The sequence below is a fragment of the Odontesthes bonariensis genome, chromosome 8 (assembly GCF_027942865.1).
Source record: "Odontesthes bonariensis isolate fOdoBon6 chromosome 8, fOdoBon6.hap1, whole genome shotgun sequence".
Taxonomy (NCBI): domain Eukaryota; kingdom Metazoa; phylum Chordata; class Actinopteri; order Atheriniformes; family Atherinopsidae; genus Odontesthes; species Odontesthes bonariensis.
The window spans coordinates 25,131,320-25,144,934 of NC_134513.1; the positions used below are offsets into that span (position 1 = coordinate 25,131,320).

Sequence of the window (13,615 nt, forward strand, 5' to 3'; positions counted from 1 at the left end):
TAATATCAAACGTACATTATTATGTATAGATCTGCCTCTCATAAACCCAGATTGTGTTTCGCTTATTATTTGAGGAAGACCGTTTTTAAGTCTATTTGAGAAGATGTGTGTTAGTAGTTTATAGTCATTGTTAAGGAGAGTAATTGGTCGCCAATTTTCAAGACTTTTTTCATCTTTACCAGGTTTGGGAATAAGTACTATTACACCTTGTTTCATGGTGTGTGGCAGTGACAAGTTAGTTATAATTTCGTTCAAAGTATGGAATAAAACATCCTTAATATCCTCCCAGAAATGTTTGTAAAAATTGGCTGTGAGGCCGTCTTGACCAGGTGAACGATCTGGTATTAAACATTGCATAGCTTTATCTAACTCCTCATGTGAAAGAGGTGCATCACAAGTTAGTTTGAAATTTTCAGAAATATGTGGGATGTGTTCTTTAATTTTGTCAAAAAAGATGTCAGCTGCCTCTGGTGAGAAGTTGCTTGAGTATAATGAGTTGTAAAAAGTGAAAACCTTGTTTGCTATAGTTTTGGGGTCAGAACATTCAGTGCCATTTATTAGTAAAGTTTCTAAGTTATTTTTCTCCTGTCGCACCTTTTCTAGTCTACAAAAATAAGCAGAATTTCTCTCACCTTCCTCTATCCATTTGGCTCTTGACCTAATATAAGCGCCTTTGGCTTTTTTGGTATAGACGTTGTCTAGTTTAGTTTGTAAGTTAAGTAGTTTCCTTTTATCTGAATCAGACATAGTGGGCTTGTTGCAGCATATATAAATTTCCCTTAATAATTCATTTTCCTCAAGTTGAGCAGATTGCTTTAATAGTTTGCTAAAGGATATAGAGAAGTGTCTGATTTTGTATTTAATATATTCCCATTTTGAAGTGAAGGATGACAGACTTTCATCCTCGGAGATGGCTCTGATAATGCTCTTTATCCCTATGCAGAAAACATCAGAATTCAAAAGATTGGCATTGAATTTCCAGTAACCTCTATTGCGTTTAACAGAATTGGAAGGTTTAAGTAGTAAACTTAAGAGACAGTGGTCTGATAAAGGAGCAGCGGAAATTGAACAGTTGCTGATAAGTTCTTTGAAACAGTCAGAGATGAGCCAGAAGTCAATCCTGGACCTACTTGAGCCATCTGGCTTAAACCAAGAGAATTCTTTTTGATCTTGATGTAAGGAACGCCAAGGATCTATCAAATTGTGAAGGTTACAAAAATTACACAGATGAGGATTATAGTGGTGGTTAACAAACTTACTGGGGGAGCGGTCTAACCATTCATCATGAACCATATTAAAGTCACCCTCCAGTATAATGTTGTCTGTAGGGTAAATAAGTTTAATTTCTGTGATGATATTGCTGATTTCAGAGAGTAATTCCTTATTTTGGCTTAAGTTGTTGTGACCATAGATGTTTCCCAGAATAATAAAGGAGTGTTCAATTGAAAAAACACAAAGAATCCAATGTCCATCAGAGTCTTTTCTGGTGGTGAGAATTTTCCCAGGGAAGTTGTGCAGGAGAATAGCAGTACCAGCAGAGCGATTGGTACCGTGTCCAAAAATGATTTTGTCGCCCCATTGGTTAGACCAAAACTTTTCATCAGTTTCTATGGAGTGAGTCTCCTGCAGTAAAACAACGTTTGGCTTCTTATGTTTGCAAAAAAGAAAGACAGCTTTTCTTTTGATATTGTCTCTTAGGCCCCTTGCATTAAAAGAAATTAAATTAAAATCTTCTTTGAAAGAAAACATTAGACAGTAACAATAAGGAAGAAAAATAAACAGTAACTATAAGGTAAAAAATAAACCTTTGAACTTGGAAGTAAACTTCAGAGAGTCACAGGAATAAACTTTTCCTGTAGGTAACTTGGCAAAAACGATTCCCCTTTAAGAGATTGATTAAAAAAAAACATGTCCCTCGATACTTTACCGAATTATGTGGCTTTAATGGCAACCCCGTCGATGTAGCCAATCGACCCTTTGTAATAACCTTGCTGACCAGCCTCTCTTGCCGCCTTGATCTGTGCCCACACAGCCTCTCTTGCCTTCTTGTCTTCCGGGAGAAGGTGTTCGGCGAATTTGATGTTGAGCTTCGAGCACACCTCCGAGCCCTTTGAGAGGCGCCACAGCTCATCTCGGAAGTGTCGCATGGTAAACTGTATGATGATCTGCCGGTGTTTGCCCTTTTCCTTTTGGCCTAAGCGATGCACGGAGTCGATGGCAAAGTTGATCTTTTCTGACCAGTGTGGGGCGATCTGTGCGATTACATGGGAAACCCGTTCCCGTGTGTTTTTGCTATCCTTTTCCTTGAGCTTCAGGTTCCATCGTCGTTTGTAACGCGCTAATTCCACCACCTTGTCTCGGAGGTCAGCGTTTTCTTTTTCCAGATTAGCAACTTTTTTTTTAACAGCAGCATTTTCCGATTTGCACATTTCGATTTCGTTGGCATTGAATTCGACACTTTTGGTTACCTCGGCTATGGTTGTGGTGTTTTCTTTTACTTGCAACTTCATGTCATGTAGCATAGCTGAGAGGTTGTTTATAGCTGCTAGAATGGTGGCATTGGTTACCTCCGTTTCACTCGAGGTGGACTCACGCAGTTTCATTTTCTTCGCGTCAGTTTGGGTTTTTGTGGGCGTCTCGGGCAAAGGACGGGAATTCTTTGCAGTCGAAGTCTCCATGTCTTCCACAGGTGCCACGTTGTCGCAGTAATCATGCAGGGCCAGAGCAGCAGCAGCAGTTGATTTGGTCTTTTCAGAGTCTTTGTCCATGGCCAGCTTTACAGTTGAATAAAAATATAAACTCTCGGACAATCCTTTAACAGGGCGAATGTTAAATTTACATATCAAGAGGGACTTGATTTCCAAAAGTTTGGGGAATGAACCGCGAAGAGCACTAGTTGGAGCGTGCACTCAGTTCGCCATCTTGCCCTCCGACTGCCCCTGCGTCCGTCCGACGTGTAGTCAGGATTTTTCTGAGGTGCACGACGACGCGCGCAGAGCCTCTGCGTGGGGGAGTGGTCAAGATTTTGACGCTCACAGAGGCTCTGCGTCCGAGCGTCAGAGGCTTTGCGCCTGAAGCATAAATCAGGCTTCAGTCTCATAATCTGAAGGTCGTGAGTTCGACCCTCACACAGGGCAGGTGTTTTGATGTGGTGTTTATAGCACTTCACCACAGTTACAGCTGGAAACTTGCTGGGCACAGGTGTCTCCGATTATTCTCTGTTGGAGCTGCAGAAAGCCCTCTCGGAAGCTCAGTCACTCCAAACTGTGGAAGGTGTCAAACACAAGTTATGGGGTTTCGAACCATGTCTCTTTTAGAAAAGCAAGTTGCACCCTGGCCAAGACTCATGACAAAGGATAGGAAGTTCATCACGCTAGCATAATAGAATACGCTGTGTGACAAAAGCACCTTTGCAGACTCTCCTTCTCTTGACATAGACTGACATGGGTCAATTCAGTCAAGTTTATCCCACGTGAAACTACCTCTTTTGCAACTTTCCATAAACTTTCAAAATGAGGATGAAAGCCAGATAAAGAAACTTGTGAGTTGATTGTTTAACCTCTAATCCAGACAACAGGTCTTTTGAACAAGTAGCTACGTGCTCAACAAGCCATGTCATCACATATTTTAGCAAAGTTTGCAGGACCAGTGAATGGGTGTGTAAAAGTGAACCTAGGCTGACAATACATGCATATTTATGTTTTGCAGGCCTCGTTGGCGCAGTAGGCAGCGCGTCAGTCTCATAATCTGAAGGTCGTGAGTTCGACCCTCACACGGGGCAGGTGTTTTGATGTGGTGTTTATAGCACTTCACCTCAGTTACAGCTGGAAACTTGCTGGGCACAGGTGTCTCCGATTGCTCTCTGTTGGAGCTGCAGAAAGCCCACTCGGAAGCTCAGTCACTCCAAAGTGTGGAAGGTATCAAACACAAGTTATGGGGCTTCGAACCATGTCTCTTTTAGAAAAGCAAGTTGCACCCTGGCCAAGACTCATGACAAAGGATAGGAAGTTCATCTCGCTGACATAATAGAATACGCTGTGTGACAAAAGCACCTTTGCAGACTCTCCTTCTCTTGACATAGACTGACATGGGACAATTCAGTCAAGTTTATCCCACGTGAAACTACCTCTTTTGCAACTTTCCATAAACTTTCAAAATGAGAATGAAAGCCAGATAAAGAAACTTGTGAGTTGATTGTTTAACCTCTAATCCAGACAACAGGTCTTTTGAACAAGTAGCTACGTGCTCAACAAGCCATGTCATCACATATTTTAGCAAAGTCTGCAGGACCAATGAATGGGTGTGGGAAAGTGAGCCTAGGCTGACAATGCATGCACATTTATGCTTTGCAGGCCTCGTTGGCGCAGTAGGCAGCGCGTCAGTCTCATAATCTGAAGGTCGTGAGTTCGACCCTCACACGAGGCAATTGTTTTGATGTGGTCTTTATAGCACTTCACCTCAGTTACAGCTGGAAACTTTCTGGGCACAGGTGTCTCCGATTATTCTCTGTTGGGGCTGCAGAAAGCCCTCTCGGAAGCTCAGTCACTCCAAAGTGTGGAAGGTGTCAAACACAAGTTATGGGGTTTCGAACCATCTCTTTTTTTTAAAAGCATTGCAATCAGATCTTTGTCGCCTTGTGTCAAACCCGAGTTATGGGGATTCGAACCATCGCTCTTTTAGAGATGCCTTGCAATCAGATATTTGTCGCCTTTCAGTTTCTGCTTCCTTTATTATCTACTTAAACTTGTCATGTCAGACACATTTTTCTTCGGTTTTGCCGTTCTCGCCCCCCATAGTTTAGAAGATCTTATTTCCTACCATCCACTTATTTGATTGCCATGCAATCCATTTGAGCTGGGCAAGTGGCTATCACATACCTTTAGCAAAGTCTGCAGGACCAATGAATGGGTGTGGGAAAGTGAGCTTAGGCTGACACTACATGCATAATTATGTTTTGCAGGCCTCGTTGGCGCAGTAGGCTGTGCGTCAGTCTCATAATCTGAAGGTCGTGAGTTCGACCCTCACACGGGGCAGGTGTTTTGATGTGGTGTTTATAGCACTTCACCTCAGTTACAGCTGGAAACTTGCTGGGCACAGGTGTCTCCGATTGCTCTCTGTTGGAGCTGCAGAAAGCCCTCTCGGAAGCTCAGTCACTCCAAACTGTGGAAGGTATCAAACACAAGTTATGGGGCTTCGAACCATGTCTCTTTTAGAAAAGCAAGTTGCACCCTGGCCAAGACTCATGACAAAGGATAGGAAGTTCATCACGCTAGCATAATAGAATACGCTGTGTGACAAAAGCACCTTTGCAGACTCTCCTTCTCTTGACATAGACTGATTCAGTCAAGTTTATCCCACGTGAAACTACCTCTTTTGCAACTTTCCATAAACTTTCAAAATGAGAATGCAAGCCAGATAAAGAAACTTGTGAGTTGATTGTTTAACCTCTAATCCAGACAACAGGTCTTTTGAACAAGTAGCTACGTGCTCAACAAGCCATGTCATCACATATTTTAGCAAAGTCTGCAGGACCAATGAATGGGTGTGTGAAAGTGAGCCGAGGCTGACAATACATGCATATTTCTGTTTTGCAGGCTTCGTTGGCGCAGTAGGCAGCGCGTCAGTCTCATAATCTGAAGGTCGTGAGTTAGACCCTCACACGGGGCAGGTGTTTTGATGTGGTCTTTATAGCACTTCACCTCAGTTACAGCTGGAAACTTGCTGGGCACAGATTGCTCCTATTGCTCTCTGTTGGAGCTGCAGAAAGCCCACTCGGAAGCTCAGTCACGCCAAAGTGTGGAAGGTGTCAAACACAAGTTATGGGGTTTCGAACCATGTCTCTTTTTTTTAAAAGCATTGCAATCAGATCTTTGTCGCCTGGTGTCAAACCCAAGTTATGGGGATTCGAACCATCGCTCTTTTAGAGATGCCTTGCAATCAGATATTTGTCGCCTTTCAGTTTCTGCTTCCTTTATTATCTACTTAAACTTGTCATGTCAGACACATTTTTCTTCGGTTTTGCCGTTTTCGACCCCATAGGTGTCACAGGGGCTACAGATTAGAATATCTTATTTCCTACCATCTACTTATTTGATTGCCATGCAATCCATGTGAGCTGGGCAAGTGGGCATCACATACCTTTAGCAAAGTCTGCAGGACCAATGAATGGGTGTGTGAAAGTGAGCCTAGGCTGACAATGTATGCATATTTATGTTTTGCAGGCCTCGTTGGCGCAGTAGGCAGCGCGTCAGTCTCATAATCTGAAGGTCGTGAGTTCAACCCTCACACGGGGCAGGGGTTTTGATGAGGTGTTTATATCACTTCACCTCAGTTACAGCTGGAAACTTGCAGGGCACAGGTGTCTCCGATTATTCTCTGTTGGAGCTGCAGAAAGCCCACTCGGAAGCTCAGTCACTCCAAAGTGTGGAAGGTGTCAAACACAAGTTATGGGGTTTCGAACCATCTCTTTTATTTAAAAGCATTGCAATCAGATATTTGTCGCCTTATGTCAAACCCGAGTTATGGGGATTCGAACCATCGCTCTTTTAGAGATGCCTTGCAATCAGATATTTGTCGCCTTTCAGTTTCTGCTTCCTTTATTATCTACTTAAACTTGTCATGTCAGACACATTTTTCTTCGGCTTTGCCGTTCTCTCCCCCCATAGGTTAGAAGATCTTATTTCCTACCATCCACTTATTTGATTGCCATGCAATCCATGTGAGCTGGGCAAGTGGCTATCCCATACCTTTAGCAAATTCTGCAGGACCAATGAATGGGTGTGTGAAAGTGAGCCTGGGCTGACAATACATGCATGTTTATGATTTTTAAGCCTTGTTGGCGCTACCTCGCTCACGTTAGTCTAAATCTCACCTCCAATAGGCTTCGCACTTCTCCATTCTCACATTGAACAGTTTAGCCAATGTCGCACCGACTCACAATGAACCGAGCCTATCAACGCCCGAGCTCACAATGGAACTCGGCCAATCAAGGTGAAGTCCTAACTTGGAGTTAACCTCCGCTCCCCCTCCTCCAACAAAACCAACAAAAAAACAAATTAAAGGTTTTGTTTTTGTTAGGTTAGAGGATTATAAAAGTTAGCCGTTACAGAAGAGGGATTTTTCATCGAGCCGTTGTCTCTGCCGACTTAAAAAAACAATCTTACAGTAAGTATCAAGTTATATTGTTTCTTATATATCCTTCCATTCAAACAAACGTCGTATTACAGTTTTTCTCTATTGGTTTGGCTCATTTCTTGAAACAGAAATTACATTCTCAAAACTCTAAGATCATTTGGCATAACACTCTTATAGTTCAGCACAACACCATAGCTAACCTGCAAAAGCACATATCTCTCCCAAAACTGTTCACCCATGCTTCAGACCTGATTTCTTTCCCATGAAAAGAGTCAGTGCCACCCAAATTGCAAAGATCTTTCTCAGTTGCTGCCTAGGCTCATTTCTTGAAACAGACCGGACGTTTTCAACACTCTTTAGTACTTTTTGCAAAACTAAACTGAATGGTTCATCATGGTTCACCAGCAAAATCTCATACCTCCCCCTAAACAGTTCAGCCATGTGTCAAAATGAAGTTTCTTTCTCATTCAAATAGTCAGTGCCCCCAAAATGCATTGTCCTTTTGGCATTGTGTGAGCACTACAAGTCAAACTGTTTAGATGTTTTGTCACTATGGCATAGGACTACCTAACAGAATACAATAGTGTATAAAACTGAAGGAAAAAAGTTTCACAGTAAGAGTAGCCTCAAAGCACACACAATACACTCATACCAACCATTTTTATTCACACAAATACTGGGAAGTACGTAACTTCCATACAGTATAGTATTGTAGAAGGAAAAGAAAAATATACATAGCACACATATACTGTAATATAAACACAAACAAAGAACAAGCAAAATTATGTGGCCATGAATGATGACATGATCTATAATTTTGGCACGAATTTCATCTGGGACAGCACAGTGTCTTTGTGCTCCTCGGCCTCTTCCCCCTATTCCACCACTGCGCATCCTCACTCCTCCTTTTCTTCTTCTTCTTCTTTGTGTGAGAGGTGTGGAAGTGGAAGAGCAGAGAGAAAGGCTGAGAGAAAAAGTGTTTTTTTGTGATCTTTATTCTCTATCCTTGGTTTTCTTTGTTTCAATGTTTCATTAGTTGTGTCTTTCTGAGTACTTTGTCTTGTGTGTTGTGAGTTTATTTTCGGTTTTTTTTGTCGCGTTTGTTGGGTGTGCTTCCCAGCACTGCTGGGAAGCCGCAATGGCGTCGGGCGGAAACCAATCAGGTTACGAGCTGGGCTCCGCTGCCTGTCAATCACCGATTGTGCACACGCGATACAAGGTAGGCTCGTCCCCACGCTTATTTATCTAGACTATTGAACTTCATTACGGGCTAGTCTGCTTACTGTGTCTTCCATGATCGCAAATGACAGGTGAGTTGATGAACGAGGAGTCGTGTAGGCGCATCTAGCGTGCACGTGGACGTGCACGAGTTCTCATGTGTTTTGAAGGGGCGGGACAGGAAGTTGAATAACTTTTTATTTTTCGGTTAAAAAATAAGCATTTCTTGCATTTTGCGACTACGGAGGTCACCGTTTTCAACTTCAAGCGTTATGATAGATCATGGAAACTCTTAAAATGCCAAAAATTAGGACTTTACGTATGACAACAACAAATCTTGCAGACTGCAGCTTTAAGTAACAAATGGCACTCTCCAAAAAATAAAAAGTGGACAGCGAAAATAGAGCATTTAATCCGGAATGGACAGACTCGTTTCTGTTCATACTTCCCACTGGGAGCATTAAAGCAGTGTGTCTCATATGTTCAGAGACTGTGGCACTTATAAAAAGTGCCAATGTGAAACACCATTATGAGACAAAACATAAAGGTTTTGAACAAACATACCCACTCAAATCTGAAGTGAGATCACAGAAAATAAGTGGTCTCCACAGCCCAATATGACCAGTCCAGAAAGCGTTCTGTGAAGACCTGTTAGGTGTCACTCCCCTTCAGACCAGTACAAGAGGAGAAGACATCTACCTGGCCATAAAGGAGACGTTAACAAAGAGAGGACTAGAGCCAAAACAAGTGGTTTCAATAACCACAGATGGAGCCCCTGCTATGACCGAGAACATTATACTTATCTGCAGTCATACATACATGTTCAGTTCTATGTTACGTGACAATAAATATTGTCAAAAAGTTTTTGAATTGTACTGAATTCATTTGATTTAACCGTCAGGTATTGATTACATGCAGATGTTGATACAACTACTTGGCTACTTAAATATATATCACACTAAATAGTTAGACATTGTGATCTTCCGGACCTTTGCTTCGAGAAATTTTCTCTAACTGGACATCTTTAAATTTTAGTTGAATACCCCTGCCCTAGAAGGTAGAAGATCTATGCTTTGTTGAAGCTAAGATGGGTATTGTTTGTCTCTGGTTATGGCCATGCTCTGCACTGTGTCCTACTTACCTGTGTAGTATGTTTTGCTTAGTTAAAACCTTGTCAGTCTTTGTATGTCATGTCAAATTGTTGGCAGTTTACTTTTTGGTTTTGGTTTTGGTTTTGGGTTTTTTGTTTGTTTTTTTGCTGACAATTGAGGGACTGCTGACTGTGTGAACAACTGACTACCTGTGTGTGAGAGTAACTGTGTAACAGACCCAGTGTCTGAGTAACTGTGTGACTCAGTTATTATGTGCATTTTAGTTTCTGTCAATGGTATCAGGGTGTTGGTAAATGCACCATATTCATTTTGTACATAAATAAACTAAAAATTGCACTCAAAATGGCATCTTCTGTCTGCTTAATACGTGGCTACTTAAACATTATTGCAAATTGAAATTACTGTTTATAGGTTTATATAAGAAAGATCAATACACATTAATTAACTTGTAAAGGCACCAGAAAAATTCACTTCACATCTTTCATCTGTAGTCCCTGGAAATTGTGTGTGTGTGTATATATGTATATATATATATTTCTATATATATATATATAGTATAAGACAAAAATGATCACAAGTCATGACATATCAAAGAAGAACACAAGACAAGAGAACAACATGCGTAAGTCCATATAGGAATAAATAATAATAATACAATAATAATAAACAGATATACATTACTCAATTACTAACAGATGGTTTGATGTTCTTTTGGTGCCACATTACTGTTAGCGCATAAACTTATTTGTGTGTGGTGTAAACCATTGACCCCCTGAAAAACACTTGGCCACCCCATTGCTACCCCAAGAAAAAAAGTCTAGTTCCGCCACTGTCCACAGTGCCGTACGACACAAAAAACGGGCCTCCCTCAAACTCAATCAAAGATGGACGGACGGATGGACGGCCAGCACCTGCCAGATCACCAAATGCTCCAAGCCCGCGGACAAAAACATTTTGTCCGACAATAGACCATGAAATTTCTCTTTTTCCGTATCATTCGTGGATGCCCATGTCATTTAATGACAAATAGCATTTGTCTTTGCTGCTCAAAATGTTATTAAGCACCGTGTTACACATCAAAGTATCAGAAAAACTTGATCATTCTTTTAGTTTTTAAAAGCCACAATGGTCCTAGAGCTGCTGGAAAGAGTTAAGCGAGCCCTTCTCTAAAGAGAAGTAGTAAATCTGCTGGCTGTAAAGTGTTATTTCAAATCAAGTGGTGCGCATAGGTAGCCTGACTACGTCATACTCACGATTCTAGTCAGAATGTGAGTCTGATACCGCTCAATAGAGATTTGGGTATGGGGCGTGTTTCAACCGCACCAGGAGAAAAAATGCCTCTTCGCTCAATTGGATAGACCTACAACCAATCAGAGCAACGTAGTATGTGACGTAGATTAAGCAACACACACTTGTTGTAGGAAGGACGGCAAAAACATCTTTTCTATCGATAAAAGCCTTTATCGCGTTCCTCTGTTCGTCTTTCAAAATGAATGCAATGTGGAGATCCTGTAGAACAGACTCGATGGCAGAATCTACACACCCTAGCTCTCCAGCGGCAGCCATGTTCAGCTCTTTAGTGATGTAGTCGATAATGTCCCTGTTGATCATCTGTCCATCATCGTATAAAGCCCGCCCTGGCAATCTGATTGGGTCGACCGATTCTTGGTCGGGCATAATGATTTCCCAACTGAGCAGAGCCAGACCGAACTTCCCGACCAAAACGTTTATGGGCGGGGCTAAGTTCGGCTGGCACCCAGGCTAGCGCATAGGATGACTCCTTACAAACCAACGTCCTATTGAATTTGTGACAGGGCTAGATTAAATTGACATTCTCGTCATGTCATTGGAAAACAACAGCAGAAATGTCTTTGGTTGGGGGCGCTAGCGAGCGGCGATATGTGAGGTTGTGCTTGTGCAGAGCTCCCGTCATGGCGAACTTTTTTTTGGAAAAATAATGGTTATAAACCAACTTCAGACGGTCCATGTTCATCCCTGTCAACTGAGTAATACCAATGTACCGTACTGACGGCTCCATCTGTTGTGATACACGGCCGAACGACAAAATGCCCAGACAAAAAGGTAACAAGAACGAGGCCTCTGCTAAAGCCTCGGACACGGCTGCAACCGCGTCCACAAACGAGGAACCGTCAGACGAGGACAGCCCAGAGACTCCAAGCTTAACTGCTCTCATGACCGCCATTGCAAACAGTGAAGGCAGGATTCTGGCCCGGATAGACTCAAGTACAGCTGACTTGAACACTAAGATAGACGCACTTCACGAAGAAGTGGCGAGTCAGGAGACTCGCCTGGGAGAGTTGGAGTCTGGCCTGAACACATACGCGGATAAGACGGCTACCACTGAAAACGAAGTAAACAAGCTAAAGGCGGAGGTCACATCACTTCGTCAGAGAGTAGAGGAAATTGACGGGGGGCAGCGCCGGTTCTGTGCACGTCTGGTTGGGATAGAGGAAGGTTTTGAATCGCGTGGAGGACAGCAGCCCACTGCGGGTATCGCTAAACAACTGCAGGAGCTGTTGGGCCTCAATTTCACCCCAACCCTGGATGCAGCATATCGCGGTGCCCGACGTGCTAACGAGGGGGGCCCTCCCAGAGTCATCGTGGTCAGATTTCATTACCTACGGGAACGGGATGAGGTCTTCCGTGCAGCAGCCCGCGCGGCACCGCTGACCTTACGCGACAAGAGAGTGAGCATGTTTCCGGACTACACGGTGACGGTGGCGAAGAAAAGAGCGGATTTGCCGAAGCAAAACGTCTGCTCCGGAGCTGCCGGGATGTTCGGTACGGTGTCCGGTTCCCCGCGATCCTCCGTATTACCGACACGTCTGGTGAGGAGAGACGGTTTGAGGATCCAGCGGCAGCGATGGAGTATATCAAAAACAACTTGAGGCCAAGAGACATTGCAAACTGATTCACCACACAGGACAATGATGACTAGACGTCGGGAAGGATCTGGTGGGTCCAAATGTGAAAAGTCCGAACACCGGGATTTCCTCCCTCTCCCTCTCTCTCTCTTACTGAGCCTACAGCAGCCGGGCTCCCAGGTAACACTGAGACTTTATTTCATGGATACTTGATAAAAACTTGATATCCTCAGGTAGTTTTGCTACTCCTACCCATTATGAACATTTGTAAATTTACGTTTGCTTTATGGAGTGGCTTTTCCTTTTCTTTTCAAACATGTGTAAATGGGTATCCATAACACTCTGAATTTTTTTATTTTTTTTTTATTTTCATTTTCTATTTTAAGGGACATATAATAGAGAGGTGTTTGTCAGTATGAAGTACCTGGAAAACAATTTAAAGAGGGGTGGGTCATGTAGAGGTATCCTGGTTTGTTTTCTGATGTTGGTTATATGTAAACTATTTTCATTCAATGTTTAATCCAATCTATGTCATGTTCGCCCTGGTTGGGGCCTGTTAGAAGGATAGGTTAGATCAGTGCTTCTCAAAGTGTGGGGCGCGCCCCACTGGTGGGGAACGGAGACATGGCAAGTGGGGCGCGACAAACGGGAGGAAATTCAAAATGTTATGCCTATCTTAAATGCTTTTCTTTATTGACAATAAAGATAATTCACTAAACAAAACACCCACACACAAACAAAGTAATAATGAATAGCTAAAATTATGAGAGAGCATTGGGAGACCGGGAGAAAAACGTAACCTAGAACTAAAGTGCAAAAACAATGATTGACGTCAGGTTGTTAATTGCGGCTGGACAACAAGGTAGCAGGTAGCGTAACTGTGAGCAACATGAATAAATTTGTGGCTCGCGAGTTATGAGTCATTGTCTCCATTAACTCGTTCACTGACTCACCGCTGCTACTGTTAGCTAACTGTAAAGAGGAGACATGCCACACAACTATTATTCTAACTGCAATTGCGTAAATGTATAAAGCTAATTGCTGTATTAGCTTCGTGGCTGAAGCGGAGCTAACACAGCTCACAGCTCGCGCTCCCTCACAGCTCGTAGAGCCCCTCCCATACCCGAGAAACTCGCCAGCTCTCTGCTCCGCACGGTTCAGGACTCATGATTGTACCCGACTCACAGTTCACAGGCAGCTCACAGCTCACTCTCCCTTCCGGCTTTATTTTGAAGGAAGCGGGAGTTCATTCAGTCTGTACATAAT

The 13,615-nt window shown here is 42.9% G+C and overlaps 5 non-coding genes across 5 annotated transcripts; all 5 read left to right on the top strand.

Annotated features, from left to right (window-relative positions):
• Window positions 1–3,708: 3,708 nt before the first annotated feature.
• On the top strand, window positions 3,709–3,781 carry trnam-cau (transfer RNA methionine (anticodon CAU)). The gene has a single exon. It is a non-coding gene; the product is annotated as a tRNA-Met (tRNA).
• Window positions 3,782–4,352: 571 nt separating this feature from the next.
• On the top strand, window positions 4,353–4,425 carry trnam-cau (transfer RNA methionine (anticodon CAU)). The gene has a single exon. It is a non-coding gene; the product is annotated as a tRNA-Met (tRNA).
• A 535-nt stretch (window positions 4,426–4,960) lies between these two features.
• Window positions 4,961–5,033, top strand: trnam-cau (transfer RNA methionine (anticodon CAU)). Its single transcript has one exon. It is a non-coding gene; the product is annotated as a tRNA-Met (tRNA).
• Window positions 5,034–5,594: 561 nt separating this feature from the next.
• Window positions 5,595–5,667, top strand: trnam-cau (transfer RNA methionine (anticodon CAU)). The gene has a single exon. It is a non-coding gene; the product is annotated as a tRNA-Met (tRNA).
• A 554-nt stretch (window positions 5,668–6,221) lies between these two features.
• Window positions 6,222–6,294, top strand: trnam-cau (transfer RNA methionine (anticodon CAU)). The gene has a single exon. It is a non-coding gene; the product is annotated as a tRNA-Met (tRNA).
• Window positions 6,295–13,615: the final 7,321 nt, after the last annotated feature.